The sequence below is a fragment of the Ambystoma mexicanum genome, chromosome 3p (assembly GCF_040938575.1).
Source record: "Ambystoma mexicanum isolate Mex_15411 chromosome 3p, UKY_AmexF1_1, whole genome shotgun sequence".
NCBI classification, from domain to species: Eukaryota; Metazoa; Chordata; class Amphibia; order Caudata; family Ambystomatidae; genus Ambystoma; species Ambystoma mexicanum.
The window spans coordinates 797,425,595-797,447,884 of NC_090925.1; the positions used below are offsets into that span (position 1 = coordinate 797,425,595).

At 45.6% G+C, this 22,290-nt stretch overlaps 1 protein-coding gene across 4 annotated transcripts in view; it reads left to right on the forward strand.

Moving 5' to 3' along the window:
* The window catches only part of LOC138580898 (zinc finger protein 300-like), a 290,853-nt gene that overhangs the window by 44,178 nt on the left and 224,385 nt on the right, over positions 1-22,290 (forward strand). The window contains exon 2 of one of the 4 annotated variants that reach the window (XM_069651809.1): positions 2,020-2,200. The exons of the other annotated variants lie outside the window; for them this stretch is intronic. The gene's annotated coding sequence lies outside the window, so the exon portion shown is untranslated. The remainder of the gene's footprint in view (positions 1-2,019; positions 2,201-22,290) is intronic. 4 annotated transcript variants of the gene reach the window in all.

The window sequence follows — 22,290 nt, forward strand, 5'->3', positions numbered from 1 at the left end:
CGGTAATTTGTTCGTTGTAGTAGTTTTTCTTCGTTTCAATTATTTTAGTTCTGTAGAGTGTCAGGTTTCTTCCATTTATCTTTATTGAGTTCTGTAGGGGTTTTAAGCCACTGTCTTTCAAGTTTCCTTTTGGCTGTCTTAAGGGTGCCTAGTTCCGTGGTGTACCAACTTTTGTGGTTAGAGTTGGGGCGAGCTTGTTTATTTTTGAGAGTGGCCTTCTTATCTAGAATCTCTTGAAAGTGGTTATTGTAAGTAGTAATAATAAGATCACAGGGATCATCATCTGTGGTATTGTCCATGATGTATGTGATCCCCTGCGAAAGAATATCTGGCGTGATTTTCTTAAAGTTTCTGCTCTGGATTATTTTGGGTAGGTTGTCAAAGTAAGTTTTTTTAAATGTCAAAGAGAGTGTGGCTTCGATTTTATAGTGATCACTCGAAATACAAGGCTGTGTATTTGTTACTGTGAGGTTTACATTATTAGTAACAATCCAATCAAGATGGTTGTTTGTTTTGGTGGTAGGACCATTGTTAGCGATCGAGTAGCTGATGTTGGAAAGATTTTTGTTCTAGGCTAATCGCCTCTTTGTCGGCTGGGTTGCCCCGCCATCTGTTTAAATCTCCCAGGAGTACTGTGCCTGAGTTCTGTCCTTTGAGATTGTTTAGGATATGGCAGAGGTCGTCGTTAGTCAGAGGTAAGTGATGGAGGTCTATAGATTACAACAAAATTGATACAATTGTTTTGAGAAGGAGTGAGTTTGAGATGGAGGACTTCACATCCCGGGCATTGGATGGGTGAGGTGAAAAGTTGTATGCCTTGTCTAGCTATTATGGCTACACCACCTCCCTTTCCTGTAACTCTGTTCTCAAAATGGATGCTATAGTTGGGAGGAACTGCTGTACTAATGGTTGGGCCAGTAGGTTCCTGTAGCCAGGTTTCAGTAAGGAAGAGAATATCTAAATTGTCTTCGAGGATATAGTCGTGGACATTTTGGGCGTGTTTGTTCAGGGACCTCGTATTTAGTAAAGCAATTTTGATGGCATCTGGGCTGGGAGGAGTCTTAGGTTGTTCAATGATCTCAGTCCCACTAGGTGCAGAGGGTTGTATTGGATCTAGGTGTGGCGGTTCCCTTGTGTTAATGTAGTGTTTAACAAGTTGTTCATTCTCTAACCGATTGGCGTCAGTGAGTAAGTGCAGAACATTTAGATATCCCATCTTTTACCTTTGTTCGCTGATGCCGAGAAGCAAAAAAAAAACGGACAAGGTGGAGGGCCGATAGCCGATGTCCGCCATTGACTGGCACTGTCTCGGAAGCGCCAGCGCTGAAGCGCCTGACGTTTCTATTTCAGCAGCTCTGGTGCTGCTGGGATATGTAGTTTAAAGCTACTGTAGTTTACAGACGAGTATACGTCAATGCGGCAGTCAGACACACTTGGCAACAGATCCAAGCAAATACGAGCGTTTCAAGCGTTCCGTTGTTGAATGATGTTGAGCTTAACAGAATGCTCAGTTACAATCAATTAAACATCCAAAACACGTTTAAAGTAATTTTTCAAAATTCGAAGTACAATGATTGTAACAAGCTAGCAACCTAGCAAGAGAAGCAAGTCACGTTAAATCAAATTGTACAGTTTCAAATGTTTTCAAAGTTCTCTAAAGATGGGGCGTAGCCTATGCTTCCCAGCCCTGACTAACCTGTGTCAGTGGGGAAGTAGGGATGTTCTATAGTGTGCCCACCGTGACCGATGTTGACCGGCACCGTCTCGCAAGCGCTGGCGCTGAAGCGCCTGACGTTTCTATTTCAGCAGCTCTGGTGCTGCTGGGATATGTAGTTTAAAGCTACATATCGAATGCTGTTTTTCAACTACTGATGTGGATGTACTGTCCTTTTTAGAAATTGGGATGTAGACTGTGAGTATGTGCTACTGTCTTTTTTGTGGATAGATATACCCATACATCCACAATATATTAGTGAAACGAGTACTCTTAATCATATAACGAAGAATATTATTTTACAGGCTGATTCACATCTGCAATGACTAAGTCGTGAGCAGGAGCAGTCTCCCACCTGCTTGAATTACTTTAATTCACTGAGTTGAGAGAGAGCCACTCACAGTTTGAGTAGGAGAGTTGCGGGGAGATGCTGAGGCTGCGGCAAGGTGGAAAGTGAGCACTCCACTCGGCGGACATGCGCTGCAGGTATGGAAAACCAAGTTGGTGGCTCAGGATCTTGTACTGGTCCATAGAAGTGGTTCCACCCCATCATCCTCCACTGGGAAACTGGGGGGTGGTGGGTCTCCTACTTAGTTTACCAATCTGGAACAGCCCAGTTAAACACACAAGTGAAACACATCCAGCCATTACAGCTCCAGTTTCCGGGGCAACCAAGAATAAAGGGGATGCCTTGGAGATGTTTGTGTGGTTATTTAGAAAAGGAGATGTGACTTTGGAGGTGGTTAGATTGAGGAACAAGAGCAGGAAGCTGGAGAGTGGAGGAAGCTGGATGAAGGAGCTAGGAGGAAAGAATCGGGAGGAATAGGAGAACATCCGTGGAGGTGGCAGAAGGTGCCTGGAGGAAGGTGGTCAGGAGGAGAAAGTGAACCTCAGAAGGAGATTGTGGAAATACTATGAGGAAGTAGAAGGTGATTATCAGGGCAAGGATTTGAGGGCAGAAGGAACATCTGATATTGAAAAAAGGAGAACATTAGTTGTATGGAGAGGATGAGAAGACAAACTAGGAAGCATTTAGAAATGAGAGAGGCAATCCATACAACTAACAAACCTAGAGTGGGTACATGAAGGAGCCTGTGGTGGAGCGTTGAGGAAGGATAGGAAAAGACAGTGGTTAGCCCTAGAGGAGGAGGTGGGAAGAAGGAAGGAAAGACCCATACGTATGAGTATGTGGTGAAATGTTGAGGTGAGAAAGAGAAGGCTGATGGGTACTACAGCCAGGTCCCCGAGACAGGGAAGCAGCAGGAGATCTGCAACATCCCCCACACCAGGGATGACCCAGCCCTTCTGGAGTTATTTTGGTATTCGATGCAAATGCGCCCCTAAAGACTAGCCGTGCTAAACCCAAACCATCTGCACTGTGTTACACATTGTTGCCTTCAATAAATGGTCAATCGGATCCTTGGAAAAGAGGTGACACAACACAACCTTGAGAAACTTACATCCCTTAAATCACTGTGCGCCCAAGGCAGACACATGATCTCCAAGGCCAAGATTGCTTACTACACCTCCACCATTGGGGCAGCCTCTAACCAGAGCAAAACCTTCTTCGAAGTAGGCAAGCACTGAGCCCAAGGGGTGGGCATGATAAGCAAAATGTGAGGCTATACCTTCTTTATAAACAGCACTAACCAAACAGAACTCTAAAAGACACCTCCAAGTTAGACAGAGTTCTGCTTTACATCCTCTGCCTTGCTCTAGTTTTTTGGACCAACTTCACCTCCCAAGAATCCCTCAGATCTACTTGCCCCTCAAAAAACACCACATAAACTGATATCCTCACATCTGCCCTCATCAAACATTTCACAGGCCCAGCGTTTAGTGCGCTTCTCTACATCGTGAACATTAACGAGGGTGCTTTCTCAGACACACTCAAGATGGGTCTCATACGACCTCTCTTAAGACCACAGTTTACACATAGGACCTGTAACGCTCACCTGATTCCCGCAGAGGCGCCGGTCTTGACTGGGCGAATACCGTATCTTCAAAGGTGATGTGTAACACACGGTTGGCTCTTTGGGCTGGACCTCTGTGCACTGTATGTCTGACTCGAAGAGTAAGATGTCTGCGGATAGAAAATACGGGATTAATGAACTGGGGTTATTGGGTGTCTCTCTCTTCTTCCCTTTCTCTTCTCCTGTAGAACCCCAAAGGTTAACGCTCTCACCTTAGGTAAGTGAACGCCGAGCTCTCCATCTGCCTCGGGGCAGGGTGCCGAAACCAGTTTCTTCACTGGATAAGGGTGCAGGCCTCTTGACCTCAGAGGACTGCTGTCCGTCGTTTACTGCACGAACGGTAAGTTCCAAGTATTTCAAATGTCTTTAAAAGTCTTTTGTAATGATGTCTCTTGTCTTGCAGGGTTCCGGCGATGGCGGATGACGGGCTGAAGTGAGTTGAGGATGGAACCCGTGTGAGGAATAGAAGCGCCTGGAAGCACGTAAGTAAGCGCTTGTTGCCTGCTTCACGATGCGCTCCAACTGTCCTTTTATCTTGCAGGCACAAGTTCGGAGCTGCTGAAGGGTGCCGGAATACCCACTGGGTTCGGCGTGGGAAGGAGTAATGGCACGTGTGTAATAAAGTTACCCAATGTCTTTAAACGCACCTTCTTTTGTCTTTCAGATGCGGGATGCAGCGCCGAAGGCCTCCGGAGCGTGCGAAGAGTTGGTAAGCTTTTGTCTTTCAGATGCCGGAATGCAGTGCGAAGACCTCCGGAGCACGCGAAGAGTAAGTAAGCCTTTGTCTTTCAGATGCCGGAATGCAGCGCGTGGCGTTGGTGACAGCCGATGGACCAGGTAAGAGAAGCGCTGTCACTGAAGACAGTATTGCTAACCTGTTCTTTCTTGTCTTTATAGGTGTTGCTGAAGACTGGATTCAGGATGGTAAGCCTTTTTCCCTTAGGCCCAGGATCAGATGCAGAAGACACGATGAGCGTTCTGCTGCAGAGGATGCAGAATAACGCAAAGCAAGATTCATCCATCGGGTGTGGTTTAAATAGCCTCCTGTAGTGCTTAGGTGTCTCCTTCCACAGCCTCGCCTAGGTAAGAAAAGAGTTCCTGCTTTCCAGAAGAGTTCCAGTATTCTGAACCTAGGGAGTGGCTCCTGCCCCACCCAACAGGAAAAGTAGTCCCAAACAGAAGAGGATTAGAGGCTCAACTGGCAGGTAAGTAAGCAGCATGGTCTGCTGCAGGTAAGTCCACCCAAGCATTATGAGCCCGGCGCTTCCAGCGCTGGGACTGGGCATATTTATGAGCCTGGTGCCACTGGCGCCAGGACAGGGTCCGAAAGGTCCCAATTGGGACTGGTTGGCACTCGGAACCTGGGTTATGGGTCTGCTTCCAAGTGTGTTGGGTAAGTCCTGACCTTTTGGAAGCAGAGATCATGACAGGACCTAGCTAACTACAGACCCATCACAAGCTTCCCTTCGTTGGTAAACTCGTAGAGAAAATGTTTGCGTCCCAACTACTGGCTCCTTATGAACAACTCTGCCTCCGCTGAGATCACAATCTTTTTTTCCACCCCAAATGCTGTACTGATCATGCCACCATCCAAGTGGTGGATGATGCATTGCAATTCACCCCCAAGGGTGATTTGTGCATCGTAGACTCTGGGCCTATCGGCCGCATTCAACATTGTCGACCATCAGGCCCTTCTCACCCTCTTTGCTGACAGGATGGGCTTCTCCGATATCATCCTAAATGGTTTGCATCCTATCTATCCAGCAGACAGCGAGCCATACCGATGGATCAGTTCCAATACACATTTCTCCCAATCACGAGAGGTCCCCCAGGGTTCCATCCTCTCCTCAATCATTAACCTCTATATGGAACTACTAGGGGTTTTCCTAAATGACTGCAGCATAGCCATTCATAACTATGCAGAGGACACCAAGCTGAACGTTAAGGCCAAATGCCCCCAGGACATCACCTGCCTCTGCGAGTGCCTGGCTACCATCCAAACCTAGATGTCGAATGCTTACCTTAAACTTAACCCCACCAAGCCCATATTTGTCCTCGCTGTTCCCGTGCTAAACACCATCATGTCCAAAAGTGGATTGTGGATATGCAACTGGAAAGATTTGCCCTGCAGCTGTTGGACTCAGCCAAATCCTCGGGCATCATTGTCGAGAGTAGGCCCTCTTCAGAAGTCAAGAAGGCCCAAAGGCCTGGCTACAGATTGCCACACTGTGCAATATCAAACCCTTCATATCACCTGCACACTTCTGCACTGTGGTTCAGGCTCTGGTAATCTCCCACACTGAGGGGGGAAATGCCCTCTTAACCGTGCTCCCAACTTAGCATCTGCGCCCCTCAAGGCTGTCTACCACACAGCATCCCGCTTCAGTGCCGGCACCCGCAAATTCAACCACATCTTTCGATGCGGGAGCTCCACAGGCTCCCCCTCCGCTTTAGGTTCCTAGGCAGTCTTGAACCGTGCACCAACACACCAGGCGGTTAAACTCCACACATCTGGATGCTCTTGTGCCTTCCGTATCAAATCCATCTAAGGTTGGAGTCAAAGCTAGCCCACGAAGGAGACCTACATAGAATCATTCTTCTATCACAGATGAGCCTCTTCAACTCTATCCTGCTGCATGTTTGGAATGTCCCCACCATCAACCAGTTCTGCAAAACATTTAAAAAGTGCCGTTCCATCAATACGTCAAAAATGTGAGGCGTACAACTTTTGGATGATTTCTCAAATTTTGCTATTTTATTAAATTATAAATTTCATCAAACGCCTCACTATCTCTAATCTGATGAGGATTTCCCTGCCTATCAAAACTAAAGGAAAACACTCTAACACAGGATATCTGACCCTCACATTTAAACATCAAATACACAAAGACATATATGGCAATTCTCATCAACAATGATATTCAGTCTTTCTTGGTAACCTCGATGAAAGCCCTTCCCTGGGTCCCAAGGTAAATTCAATACCAATGTTCAACAAAAAGAAACAAGGTCATCAGGGTTTTAAATAGTCTAAAATCAGTTCTTGGTTCCTTCAATGTATCACCAGAAAGTTTTGTTAACCAAAGTTCAAACAGAAAAGTTTCTCTTCTTTGAACAACTTTCCACTTCAGAAAATGGCATCAATGGTATTTCAGGCCAAAATGCTGTGCCACAATTCACAAATGTCAAAGAAGAAACATTGTTCCTTGTTAAGTTCGAATAGACACAACTCTAGTTATTGGTACACAGCTCCTTGTAGGATGCACAGAAATGCAGCTCCTTGTGGGATGCACAGAAATGCAGCTCCTTGTGGGATTCACAGAAATGCAGCTCCTTGTGGGATTCACAGAAATGCAGCTCCTTGTGGGATTCACAGAAACGCAGCTCCTTGTGGGATGCACAGAAACGCAGCTCCTTGTGGGATGCACAGAAACGCAGCTCCTTGTGGGATGCACAGAAACGCAGCTCCTTGTGGGATTCACAGAAACACAGCTCCTTGTGGGATTCACAGAAACACAGCTTCTTGTAGGATTCACAGAAACACAGCTTCCAGTTATAAGATCTTCTTTATAGTCTTAGAAATGACAGTTTACATCTTTTGTCACAATGACTTCACAGCACTTCTACATTCACCCGAACCACTCTCATACCAGGAAAACCTCTACGAAATGTCACCATGTCTGTCTACTCGCCTGCCCCATAGTGTTCCACATTTTACTGTGCTTCTGAAGTTTCAAATCCACTAACAACCAAAAATATCACAGCTTCAATAGTTTGTATCTTTGTGACTTTTAACAGGTTGGGACAGAAACAGCCAAGATTCACTTCAGTGGACTTCAGCACCTTCACGTAAACAAGGCACTCTTCTTCTGGACATTCACTTTCCAGAAGGGCAGTCTCTTTGTCACTCTTGTCTGTCTGCAACAACAACAACAACAACAACCCAAAGTTGTCCTTAGGATATACTTCTCTCTCTCTCTCTCTCTCTCTCTCTCTCTCTCTCTCTCTCTCTCTCTCTCTCTCACCTATTGGCTTTGAGAACAGGCACAGGTAGCCAGCTTCCCTTTCACCAACCTTGCCTTTGCCTCCTGCCAACCAGGGTAGTTAACTAATAAACCTTGTTGTCTGTCTCTTTTGGCTGGAGGCAGTGTCTGTCTCTTTTGGCTGGAGGCAGTGTTTGCACACCAATGCTGGTAATCTGAACTATGGGAATACTTGCACCACACTTTGGCTTTGGGAAAAGCTTGTTTCATTTGTGGCCCGAGCAACACTTGTTTGCCTCTTGGCTTTAACAATGCTTGCTCTCTATATCTCGTAATGTTAATGTTTAGTAACTTAACTTGAGTGTTATATTGTTTTCAACTGCGTTTTATGATTGATTCAGGGATTACCCTTCATCTCAGAATCAGTTTTTGGCACACAAACCACTCATCTGATTTCAGCTAGTTTGGTATTCAATTAACGGGTTGCACTGCATCTTTTTTATGCGAGTGCTACTTTTCAGACTTCCCATTGTCTGACAATCAACAATCCGTTTCCCCTGGCTTTTTCTCATACGCGAGTGATTCTATCTGGATATTCACGCAAGGGATCAGAACTCTCAGTAACACTCACTGGCTTCTGTATTCCTCCCTTCGCATGCTGCAGGGCTTCTACTGCTTCTGGCTTCTTTTTGGACCCACACCCTTCCTCGTTGAAGGTATCTTCGGTCCAGCCACATAATTAAGGAGCTCCTCTCACTTCTGAGACCCTCAGCTTCACAACATCTTCCAGCCAAGGTCTTTGGCATGCTTCCTGCTGTGCAATCTCTCCAGTTGGGTTCACATGGGGGAAATCAGTCTTCCTTCACCCCTTCCGCTGCGCAACCTTTGCACTTCAGAGTCTGGAAAAACAGGACCCTTGCAGGACAGACCGTTGAAATCTGCTTGATCAAAGTCCCGGCGCCCCTTTGGTTTTCCCACTTCTGCCTGGATTGTCAACACTGTGCTTTCTTCCTTCTGCTACTACACGCATTCCAGCCACAGCTCCATCTAATGGCCTGCACCGGAGGAGGCCTTTTAAACCTCTCCGGTGTGGGTGATTAGGCTTAATAGGTTGATTACTATTGCAACATTGCTCTTCAGCCCTCTTCCTCGTCCCAGTACTTCAGGGATTATGGGACTTGTAGTCCCTAACAACAAAATTAGGTCTTTTTGTCAATTTCTTATTTTTAAAGGTAGATTTATTTCCTTTAAAGGTATTTGAGGATAAATCCCTAGAATTCACATGTAAAGAGGAAGGCAGTTTGTTTTAAAACAATATTTCTAGAGTCCCTTTCACTGTAACTGAGGGAGTAAAGGGGATGTTTATCCTTAGAGGTCTCCAGTGCTCTTTTCTTCCTTGGGGGGGGTTTTTAAAGATATTATCACTAACAAAAACATTGTTAAAGGGACGTTATGGGTAAGTTGCACTAGCAAATACCTATGAAATTCAATGGAAAACCGTTGGTACAGGGACGTGATGGTTACAGGTAAAATCGAAAACCCCCCGAAATTCTCTAGTTATGGTAAACTAAGCAACCATAATTCACGCCACCAGTGTGCACTACAAGGACTAACACCCATGACAACAAAGATGACATCACAAATCTCATTGATGACATCACATGTGTGGCTGCCCCTTTTTTGTTCATTGACATAAGTAGGCCAGGTGCTTTTCTTCACTACAAGTCAGGAACTAACTATTCAAAATGTTCTATCTTTGTGTACGGCACCCTTCTCATATGTTATTGCACTACTTTACTCAGGGTTCACTCACATCATATGATACATATACATATAGGGGAAGAAGAAAGCGTAAAACGCAGCAATCATTTCTGTGCATAAAGATAATCAGTTATGTTATGAACAGTTTCTGGTAATACTGCTCCTTTTTTGCTTACTGTAATTACCCTGTATATGTTCATATTTGTATGCATTGTGTCTTTGTTTTCTGTGCAGTAATGCAATTATTTAGTTATTAAGCAATGGTAGCTACTTTTTACATGTTTCACAGTACCTGAAACTCTCAAACGAAAGCATTCATGATTTCACTATGTAACATGGGAAGATTTTCAATATTACACTTCTATGGAGCATGGTGCAGACAATGGCTATGTGTCTAAATGAGTTGGGTCATGTACTGCAAAGAAGTCTGTAATACAATGGTGTGTATAGCAATGCATTGCGCAATGAACTACTTATCTCATGATGGTTCTTCCAACGATATTTGATAGTTTTCTGCCACCATTACAATAACAATCCCTTGTGGACGCCTTCCATGAAAACTAAATGCACATGTGATGTCATCAGTGAGATCTGTGATGGCATCTTTGATGTCGTGGGTGTTAGTCCTGACCACAAAAGTGATGGATGGAAGGTTTCGAATGAATCTAAACCACTGGCAATTGCTCTGGGCAACCTTCCACCCCACTGTTTTTTAGCCCGTCTGCGCCATTGCAAAAGGGGACCAGCCATGTGCAAATCAGTCAGCAGCTGCCGCCACCGAAGGTAGCAGCCCAGCCCGAACTGCTAGGCCTGGGTGTTAGTCCTTGCAGCGCACACTGGTGGCGCGAGTTATGGTTGCTTAGCTTACCATAACTGGCGAATTACAGGGTTTCTTCGGTATTACCTGTAACCATAACGTCCCTTTAACAACGTTTTTTGTTAGTGCATTTCATAGGTTTTTAGTAGAGCACTGTAACCAGAACGTTGCTTTAGCATAGTGTTGTCAGTAAAGGTGATAGTTTTTTAGTAGCGTAAATTAACCATAACGTCCCTTTTAACAAAGTGTTTCCAGAGAGTACGGACTGGAACGTACCAAGACCATAACGTCACTACAGTGTAGTAAGCACACTGAAGTTTGTCTACTAACTGCATAGGTGCTGCAGTAAACCATAGTAGAGAAGCATAATGTCTCATTTATTACGGAGCAATGGCAAGCACCTTAGAGTGGCTGGAAGAAAATTCCCCTCATGACGCACTGACTTGCACTACTAACCCCATTGGTACGCACAGTACTGTGAAGCATACAATATCTAATATATATTGCTATATGTACAGCAAACACATTTTCTTTTCGGTGAGAGAACATATTGGAATATTGGAAAGGAAAACAAGGCAGCACAAGAGGCAACCCTTCCACAGCAGCATACGGCCATAGCAAAGGAAAGTAACTTTGTGCATAGCAAAAAGGACCGGCTGAAAGCTAAAGTGGAAAAATTGGTGAACAATTGTGCCGGCTGAAAGGTTGCGTACAAGGGTGTATTATTGACAAAATGAAACGGCTCTAGCAGACCTGCACGTGTACTCCCCTCCCCATGTTAAAGGGCGCCATCCCCTCAAAATCCGTATGATGGGAGACGTTAAGGTGATACCTCAATGTATTCCTCCCCTCACAACCAACTTGAGGAAATTCCCAATTCCCCACAGTAAATATCCACTTATGCTACCCCTTCCCTTTTCTAATGGTGTGTATGATTGTGTACAAGTAAACGTTAATAATTGAAAGGTTGTTGCGTGTATATGTAATATATGTTTTTTTTGTTGAAATGCCGTTCTCACTCAGGAGCACACAGTCCTTGTTGGAATGTCCGCAATTAAGGAAAAGGTAGGTGACCTACAGACACCGCAGTTGCCCGGCCTATCCACAATGACAATGAAGGCATCTGTACGATGCCAGCATGCTCTGCAGGTACGCATGTTGTCCTCCACCTATCCACCTCCAACGTATTCTGGCCAAAAACACATGCTCGAAATGAGAGCAGTGGCGACCTCACCATGCGACCGCACCCATGCTGCACGTAGGCCCTTATTTCGGTGACACAATCCAGACCCTTGGACAGTGGTAAAGTACAGTGTTGAGGAACGTAGGGAGTGTTTTTTCGGGAAGTACACGCTTACAAGCACACCACAATGGGCCATTGTACATGTATGTGGATTTTTGAACAATGTAGGCGTGTTTTCCAGGTACAAGTTCTCCACAGCACCCCTACAAAAGGCCACACCCCAAAGCTGCTCCGCAATCTGTTTGCAGCTTTTCTGAACTCAGTAGCAGGCCACATAGGTTTGCTGTGTAAGTGATGTTGGACCAAATGGGTTGTGCTACATTGCGTTTGCAAGTAATTGCAACCATGTCAGTCTGGCTCAGTGTGCACAGTAATGTGGAAAATTAAGAACGGCCCTTCCTGTGACCCACACCCGCAGGCGTCATAGTCTCCGATGTCATGGGTAGCAAGCTGAAACCGGGGGTATGTGCACATGCGTTTCCCCAAGGACGGCGAGTGCCGTGCCCCCAATAAAGGAGAAACATTCCTTCTTTCCTTTTTACTGTCTTCTTTCCAGCACACCGTCATTGCATACTGTTAAAAGGTTCCACACGCATCCACCAATAACATTGAAGAGCTCCCCTTGTAACAGTCCTCTGCGTACACACCATGCCCAGAAAAGTTATAGCGCAATCCCTCTGCCTCCACAGTCCCATTTCCAATACCACCATCCTGAAAGTCCCCGGATGTGGCTTTCGTGCTGCGGGCGGGTGTGGGGGAATAAATTGCAACCAGGGTAGGGGGGAGTTTGCTATAAAGGGCAGCTCTGAAAAGAGCTTAATTATTTTTTTGGAGATGCTTCTAGAGAAACACCTTTTTTTCAATTTGTTTTTTTGTACTCACATTATTACAGTACACTCTTCAGCGCATCCTGTAGACGAGCAAAGAAAACTGCATTACCAATGAACGACAACAAAATGTCATTTGCTTGGAACAACGCTGAATGTCCACAACTGCAGAAGAACATCCCACGAACTGACAAAAGTATACATGCTTCTGTTAATGAGACCCCTTCTGACCTCTAGTTGGCAACAACAATCATTGGAATAGGTGCATAGTAATCTTGGTGGTATACTTGAGAAAAGCACCTTGGCAGCAATATCAAGCTGGGTAGGGGATAGGGTCTTCCATCGTAGATGTACAAAGTTTATTTTTTTCTTTCTTTTTTTTGACATGCGTGAGAGCAACTTTTTCTGTTTATTCTCTTGGTGTTTGTATGCCTCTCCTCACGTTTTTACCACATTCTGGTCAATGCTTCTTGCACAGTGTAAAAGAAAATGGCATTGCCAATGGCGCTCAAATAAATGCCATTTCTACGGAACCACTGCATATTTTGTGACCTCATGATCTCATAGTGGGTGGAGAACATGCAAGCAGTCTGCATAAATCCACACATGCTTCTGTTTATAACACACATTCCGACCTCTGGCTGGGGACAAATTGCACCGGCATGGGCCCATACTCCTCTTGGTGTTATGCATGAGTAAAACGACCTTGGCAGTAGGAAAAATCTGCATCACTGCGTTCAGCAACCTGTTCAGGTGACGGATTAACCATCCAGATGACATGTAACCCAAATGTAGACTTCCATAGTGCACCACAACAAAGTCTATGTTCGTGACGACGGAGGCAAACCATCCCGCCGAAACTGCAGTCACCCTGACAGCCCCAGAAAGCATCCACTCCTTCCAACCTAAAATTACCAGTAACGCCTCTTTGCACACAACACCTGTGCAGATGGCACAGAAAGGTATCACCGACGATGAGCACTGTGCGTCTCTCCATCTCAACCAACCTCATGACACAGTATTGGGAAGGAATGGTACCGCCCCTTCGGTCAACCACACCCTAAATACCTAATTGCGTATTTCCCACAATTCCATTCCATGGCCACCAAAACTTCTGCTAAAGAATGCACAATTGCAGCATCCACAAAGATCCTTAGGCACAGCTTTTGACCATGCACACAACAGTACAGCCCTTTCCCTCACCCACCACAACACTATGGATCCATGCATGCGACCATGTGGGCAGCTAACATTATGCACAAACGTAACATACGTAGCAGCACTTCCACCCAACTCCCCCACACCATAAAACACCCATTCATGAAAACGTGTCACAATTAGCAGAATCCACAAACATACCACAGCCTGCACCACCCCTACCCACTGCCATTCACAAAGTATTGTCACTGGCAACCTAAGCACAACATCTTCACAACATTGCACCTACTTGAATAAATCTGCACACAGCAGAGTAACCAAACACATATAAGCTGTACTTCAACCATACCCTCTTCCATACTCGCATTATATAAACACTGCACCCTGTGGCTACACTGCACAACTTCTCACTGCACCATCTCCGGCCGTACACCAAATACTGTAGCATGTGGAAAATATCACCATAACCATGGAATGCACAATACACGCTTTTCAACACACTTTTGCTGCTGTAGCACATCTACAATGTGCTCCACACCCATTCTCCAAATATCACCACCCTGTGCCTGATGCACTATCAAACCTACGTTGCTGCAGTGGGTGTGCTCCTTGCACATATTCCCTGCACCGTAATGCAATCATGCATGCCCGCTTGTCACCAACTACCACTATGCACATGCGCACCACTAGCACCAGCACTCCTACCCGACCTCCGCTCCGCGAAGAAGCTATACAGTGTAAAATGCAACAGTTATCATAATCTACAAACATTACACTGTCTCCGGCACCCCTTTGCCCTTTCATTCACATACTATGGTCTTACTGTCACGCGCCTTTCATCCCGGCGCGTATGCTTATGGAACGCCTGGAGGTTTCACCGCCATTAGAACTATCCTTCACGCTGTCCGTATTGCTCTCTGCAACGTTTTAGTCTTTTTTCCGCTTTGGCCGTCTTTTCCCTTCTTAACCACTCCCCTTGCTTCCTTTGGTGTTTTGCAACCCTTTCCACACTTTTGCTTCCAGGTTTAACGCTCAGTTTGTGCTACCTTCAGCTCTCAGGCTTTTGATCCTCGGCTGTTTCTTCTTCCTTTTGTCTTTCTGTCCTGTATTTCTGCTTTTCTTTTGTTTACTGCTCCAGCCCTTTCCGCGGGTCCCGTCTTGTTCCTCTGAGCTGTTTTAGTTTTCTTTTCTTCCTGGTAGAGCTTTCGGTCTGTCCTCTTCTCGTGTCTTTACACCCCCTTTCTTGCCTTTGTTTACTATTCTTTCCGGTGTTTGCTTTCCTCATTTCTTACCTTGCCCTCTGGCTTTCCGTTTACTCGTCACGGCTTTGTTTCTCCTTCCTGTTTTCTTTTCCTCAGAGCTTCTCACCGCTCTGTCTCGCCTTCACACAGAGCTTTTTTTCTTCCGCTCCGGGACCGCTGCAGGTCTTCTACGCGGACTCTATCCGTCTTCATTACTGTGTTTACGGGGTTTCTGGAATCCTCCACTGATTAGTCTTTGGAATACTATCTTCCTTGGATTTGTCATACATTCTGCCCTTCTCCACAACCATACAAGGTGAACTCCTCCAAAGTTCTCTCAAAATCATCTTTGTCAACAACTGTGAGGACTTCTACAAGGACCTTCTACTCGAGGTTTTTTCTGCAGCTGGCTTTTTTCCTCTTCTCAGGTGTCCTCGGGAGGGAATCCTCTGCTTGCCTTCTTTGGTAAGGCGGCATAGTGGCTTCCACCCGAGGGAGGCCGTACCTCTTCCGGAAAAAGCAGATTGACCGGAGGAAGAAGGGCAAGAAGCATCTTTCATCATCTGAAGGCACAGGTGAGGAGGAGGGGGACTCGACTGAATTCAGCGAGGAACAGGAAGAATATGACAGTTTTGGCACTTGCCCACTTCAAAGTATTGTGTCACTGCCAACCTAACCACAAAATGCTCACAACATTGCCCCTACTCCAAGCAGATTGCACTCAGCACACTATCCAAGCACATATATACGCTGCACTTCAACCATACCCTCTTCCATACTGACAGTACGCAAACACTGCACCCAGTGCCCACACTGCGTGACTTTTCACTGCACCATCTCAAACCACACATTAAAAACTTTACCATGTTCTAACAGTGACCTCGCCTGCAAAACCAAACATAAACGCATAGCAGCTCACTTCTGCTGCTCTTTTGCGTCTAAAATGTGCTCCACGACCATTCTGTACAAGTCACCACCCTCTAACTGATGCAGAGTCAAAAATACATTACTTGGTGTGCTCAAGCCCTAGGCTCTTGAGTGCATGGCCTACGGCCTTCTGCCATGCACCCAATAGTCTAGGCCTTGAACACACCCACCACAATGTAATATTGACTTTTGTAATGTATGCATTTTTTCTGTTAACGGTTTATGGATAATTTGTTTCCGAATAAACTTTTATTATGATGATGTAATACCACCATGCATGTCACCAACTGCGACAATCCACATGCACACCACTGCCACCAGCACTCCTACCCAACCTGCGCATCACCATGGAGCTATGCAGCAATAAATTGCAACAGTTACCGTAATGTAGAAAGAAAACTCTGTCTCCTACACCCCTGTGCACTTTGATTCACATTCTATGGGCGTACCCACTTCCGTTCACAAAGTACTGTCACTGTCAACCTACCCACATACTGTTAGCAACATTGGCCCTACTCCAACTAATCTGCACACACCACACTATGCAAGCACCACCCTCCACCAGATTCAGAGTCAGACGGGCATTGCTGCGGTGGGTGTGCTGAAGCCCTAGGCTCTTGAGTGCATGCTCTACACCTTACAGCCTTCCGCCATGCACCCAATAGTCCAATCCTTGAACAGACCCACCGCTACTTCATGCACCCATGCATGCCACCATGTGCCCAACTACTGCAATCCATCCACAGAGCACAGCCACCCGCGCTCCCACCCAACCTATGTCATGTGCCATTCACTCCCCTTCTGAAATTCACCTGCCACCCAGTGGTCGAAGTGTACTAAAAAAGGTAGTGGAACTATGTTCCCTACTGGCCTGCACCGCTCCCCACAAACCCCAATACCATGCCCCCTCCCATGCACAATACAAACCCCAAAACACATGTGCCTGCTGTTTAAGTCAACGTCCAGTGCAGTGCACTGAAAGTGCAAGTTTCAAGTTCTTCCTACACTTTTATTTTAAAACGAAACCATTCCGGAATGGTTTATCTTTAAAATACAAGTATAGGAACGATAAAGCACAATTAAAAGAAGTATAGGAGCACCACTCCCGCCCACTTCGACCTCTGCTGCCACCACTCACCACAGAAAGACGTTGCCGCAAACAGGTCGCGGCACAAGCTATCTGGCCGTTAGGACAGCTGCCTCCAATCACCACACAAAGTAGTCCCCTGTCTAGGAAGCCATGAAGTGGCGCAATACGCACAATTACTGCAGGCACTCCTCCATCTTCTTCCACCTATTTACATATGTCCCATGAATCACTTCTCACTCCTCCACCCTTTCCCTTCCTTCTTGCTGCCAACACATAGCGTACAGTATATTTTCCAGACCCTTCCGCCGGCGCTCTGTCCTCCCATACACCATGGCAGCGTTAGCCAAAAAATGTTGATGCACAGCATGTCGTTCTGCAAGCCAATCACACTTTTGTCCGTGGAGCGAACATGGAAATGTGTCTGCGGAGCGGACACAGATATCGCCCATTTTTTAGAGGTGTACATTTCAGTTGTTTGCAACAAAAGTACTGATCGGTTTCCCACCAACCGCACAAAAGCACACTTTCTGACCCAAGCCCCAGCTCCTGCTGCAAATTTAGTGCCAATCCGTCCAGCCGTTCGGGATGTAGCTGTGTGCAGTTTTTGCCCTTTCAGTTTAAGAAAAAAAAAGATTTTTGGGACCACCCTATAACTTTGTCCCCCCACCTGCACGAAACCTCGCCCAACTTGGTGAAAAAATTCAAATCCGGCCATATACATTTTTTACAAAGTTTGGTGACGATTCCTCCAGGGGTAGCAAAGTTATAAGCCGCCGAAAAAGTGGTCTTCCTATGAGTTTAGCAACTTAACCATAACTTCACGCCTGCTACCGCGGGCCGTGTAATATTAGCTTTACCCACATCCCCAGGTTTAATAGGTGGTTCAGATACATCAGATACATCATAACAATAGGCCATTACCTATTTTGGTACCTTTCAAAAGGTTCTTCCCTTTTAAGGATACAAACTGTCTCATCCCATGCATCTCCTTGCCACCCTGGGCCTCGTGCCCTCCCAGATGATCCTGCTGCATTATACCAAGCCCCAAGGTCAGGATCAGGAAGCACCTGCCCTTCCCTGGCCACCTGGGAGGAGACTTTAGGTAGGGTTTTAGTGGGGTATCCGCAGGATTCGCGACAGGGGCTAAGCAAGACCCCTCCACCCCCTCTAGTGGTCTGGGCAAGTGGACCCCACTGGGGGTGAATCCACCCCCCGATCCTCCATTTGAGTTTTGTGGTTGGACAATTTGTAAACCCCGAAGATCTGCAGAAGACTTTGGAACTCAAGGTGGGGTAGAGGTTCGAGGGAACCAGCCTTAAAAGGGGGATGAGTGAACCCTACACTAAGCAGATGCTTGGACTTTTATTTTATCTTTATTTTTTGTAGACCGTGTGGAAGTAGGTTGGATAGGATTTTTGACAGAGGACAGTTTAAGATGTATGAAGACATCCTGACGAGCACCATTTTGTTTTTTTGAAAGTATGGCCCACATCTTAGTAAGTAGGGAATTACATTAGGGGTTTCCTTAGTTGTTGAATAAAGAAGTGTTGAATCGCCATGTCTTCTTGTCCGTCTCCTATGTCTGACCTACCACAGTATTCTGGTTTAAAGGGCAGTTAAGTGTGGTGTCTGACCCCTTCTCGATTCCATGGGCACTTCCTGATGGCTTGAAGGAGTCAAGCGGTTGTAAAAAATTGCGGTGAATGATCCAAGTCTGTTCAAATAGGAGCAGAGCAAGTTGCTCTGAAGGCAATCTACTATAATAGCTTAAACTGTAGTTTCTGAGAGCCCAATAGAATGCAGCTGTTGATGTGAATGTGAGCGCTAATGCAAACCAGCATCATTGACTTCAGTTATTCTGGGGATACAAAATAGGCAGTTCAAACAGTTTCAACCATATCCTATAATAAAAGGCCAGATGTATGTTTTTCTGGTGCAGTCATGCGAAGGTGAGACTGCACGCTTCACTTGTTGTCACTGCTATATGGAGCTGTTTCCTTATGAATAACATATTAACACTCTGTAAATGTCTCTACTCACAAACTTTGGCCAGGGTACATGAGCTTTCACACTAGTATTGATATAAACAAATGACTAAAAAGAAATTTGGGTTCGCACCCAATCATTACTCCTTTTGCGTTCTTAAAATGAAAATTATGATTTAAAACATGCCTACCTAAACAATGCAAATTGTGAGGAAATTGAAATTTAAGAGGAGAGATACCAATTAACATTCTGTTCTTTCCCTGATGTTTATATTGTACTGAACGTATACATTAAGGAATATATTACCCTTTTTTGGTTGGTGGGTAGAACATTTGGGTCCTAAAGCAATTATACAATTTGTTTATTTGTAATGTATAAAATACTTTTCTACCTGTGCATACTTATTGTACACTTTTTTCCTGTTTTATTTTTCTTCCTAATAAATGAAAAGTATTTTTTTTAAACGCTATCCTTAAAACGCTGCCCATTAACGTTAGCAATCAGACTAGCAGCAGGCATTTCAGCAGCTACCATTTCCGAATAACTATGCATAGAAGACGTGTGTCAGGTTGGCTTTCTGCTACACTATGGATACACTAGAGACTTTGCTGACACAGGTTCAAAGCGGTAAACCAAAAAACCACATTTCTGCAGGTAAATAAATGCATGTTGGGAGAACAAAAGGCTTCTTAAGAGGGAGAAACTTAAAGGAGAAGAGAGCAGAGAAGGGAACAGCGCAGCAGGTATGCAATGGGGTTACATGCATTGAGTGGGGTTCTAGGCTGATTTCCAGGAGACACTTCTGCCTTTTTCCTTTTTGTTTGTTTGTTTTTTCGTCCAAAGAAAGCTGTCCAAATAATTCTAAATCATTTTTGAGTTACTTTAAAATCTACATTAAAAATTAAGAGTATTTTTACGTTTGAAGTTTTAAAAAGTCCACATTAAAATATAAATTCACCAACTGACTTTTGAGGTTGTTTCAACTGTACGTGTATATGCTAATATGGTCGGGGCACAAAATGTATATATACTCCGCCATGATCCACGTCAATAGAACTTTGTCAAGGCAGAGTGGTGACATTGGTTTACTAAATTTGTGCTGTTTTTAGCTGCTATCAAGATTCCTTTGTACTTGTTTTACAATGCTCTGAGACCAATGTTTCACAGCAGGCCAGAGACCAATTTCTGTGACGAGGCTAATATCCAGGCCTTGTCAAGAGGGGACGTAACCACCTCTCAGCTGGGATTGGAATGCCTACGAGGGAGCCATCCAGTGCCAGTCCTTACCATGAGACAGATGGCAGAAGCAGAGCAGGCTGCAATTCCTCCCTGCCTCACCTTCTTCCCCCGCCCTGTCCTCCTGGGTCACAGTTTTTGTGTGCAGATCACTACAAACCCATGCCATGCCTCTGCAAGATGCTCGCCAGTCTTCTCTTAGAGTCAGTAGGCCGGATCCGCTTCAAGAGGATCGAAACGAAATTTGTCCAAGGTCACACGGTTGCAGTGCACAAAAGTCTTGAAAAGGTTCAAAAAGAGCTGGACCAAAGAAAGAGACCAGTTAGAGGGTGAAGACGGCCAGCCCAGTCCAGAAGGTTAAGGGGTTATTATTACCTTGTAGCAATCTTTAGAAAGGGAGGCCTGGCGGACACGGTACCTTAAAGTGGTGAGAATACTCCAGCGGGGGCAGTGGTTCCTGGCAGCGGATGCAAGTCGGTGCTTCGTCCGGGGGAAGAGAAGATCTCGTCGGGGAGGAAGACGGGAGTCCGTTGCACTGCCAGCGAAGAAACCAGCCGCGGAGTTTCTCAGGTACAAGGAGCGGTCCGTTGATTCGCGGTCCAGTGGTAAGTGGCTATCCGGTTGCCGGGGTGCTTGGCACGGGCAATTCAACAACAAACCGGTCTGGGGTGCGAAGAGAAGAAGGTTAATTGGTTGTGCCCACCAGTCAGGGGAAGAAGCCTATCCAGCCGGGAGATCTTCTCTGTCGTCGGGAAGTGGTGAGTCGGTTCCGCAGGGCTCCACCGGTGGGGTCGTCTTGGTAGGTCGGCTCAGCTTCTCCCTCGTCAGATTCTCAGGTCCTGTGGTGACTTCTGAAGTTCCAGTCCCCAAAGCCCTGCTTTTATGCAGCACACCCCCATTCACTCAGCCCAGCTCTCCATCAAACATGCTAAGTGGTGAGCCGGCCGGCTCACCACTTGGGCCAATCACACAAGAGTGCGACTTGAGTTACCAAGGTAACTCAGTCCAGGGTGCCTAAACCCCCTCCCACACCCCATGTGGTACCCAGACAGAGTGGCACCACTTTTGGAGGCTTCTGTGGAGAAGCCCGCCAAAAAGTGGAACAAAGGGCTCGACTTGGGTTGGAGTCACAGAAGAGAACACAAACGCCATTTTAGAATCGAGTCCTGGCAAAAAATGCCAACCGGTGAATTAATATTAAATAAATAAACCGGCGGTATGTCCGAGGCTATGAGAATTAAATAATTAAAGTTGATAGCCTCGAACAATGGGAAAATCCCATAGGGAAATATTTGCGGTCGAATATAAAAAGTAGTTTCCACTGCCACCAGCCAAAACTCGATCCGGGGGGACGGAGACGTGCCCCCTCGACTAACAGACCCTGGGGAAATCAAATTGCCCCGACCAGTACGTCCACAATATGATGGTTTGTACTGGTTTCTGTTAATAATTTGGGACTAGTAAAGCCAATGGTGACTTCACATGCCCTGGGAGACAGTAGTCAGTCCCAGGGTATGGAGTCTATGGTGGGGTGTCACTATGACACCCCTGTGTTACTGCACGGAGGGTGCTGTGTAACACACATCGTAAAAACACATGAGACCCTATGGAGTAAAGGACCCCATAGCCCAAAAAACACATCAACAGTCAAAGGAACACCATAAATCATGTCCAAGAGTGGGAAAAAAAAGAGTCTCACTCTTGGCAGGAGAAAAAAACAAACTCCAGAAATCCAGCAAAGCTGCTGGGGGACTCACTAGGTTAGGAAATTCAGCCTAAAGAGAGTATTCTCCCTAACACCGTGCCTGCGACAGATGTCTACCCAAGTGGTGTGTTTATACATACCTTGAGCTTATCTTTGATCTTGCTGAGTGATCTGATCGTCTGTGTGAAGAAGACAAGCTACCCTCATATGCTATTCTAGCAACTATAGAAGGCTCCACTCAAAGTTTAAAATAGACCGGCTATTTTATACCATCATCTAAGCGTGGAAGCCAGGCTGCCTTAAGATCTAGAGTCATAGGATATTCTAGCGCAATCGACCGGCTACCCTTATAGTATTACTCTATCTTCTAAGTTCCATGATAGGCTAACTAGATTCAGAACAAACAGTACAGGAAAAATGCAACTGGTTTCTGATCATGCAGCAGTGGAAAAAAAATGCACCTAGATTCTGATTACTGTGATGCAAGCATGGTATCAAGAGAGACACAGACACAAGTATAACAGTTTAAAAACCTTTATTAAGAAATTAGTAGGGTTGGTGAAATGCCTAACTGGCCCTAACTTCCCTCAACGGACCTCAACTCCCCTTAGAAACTTCAAAGTCTGTCTGTG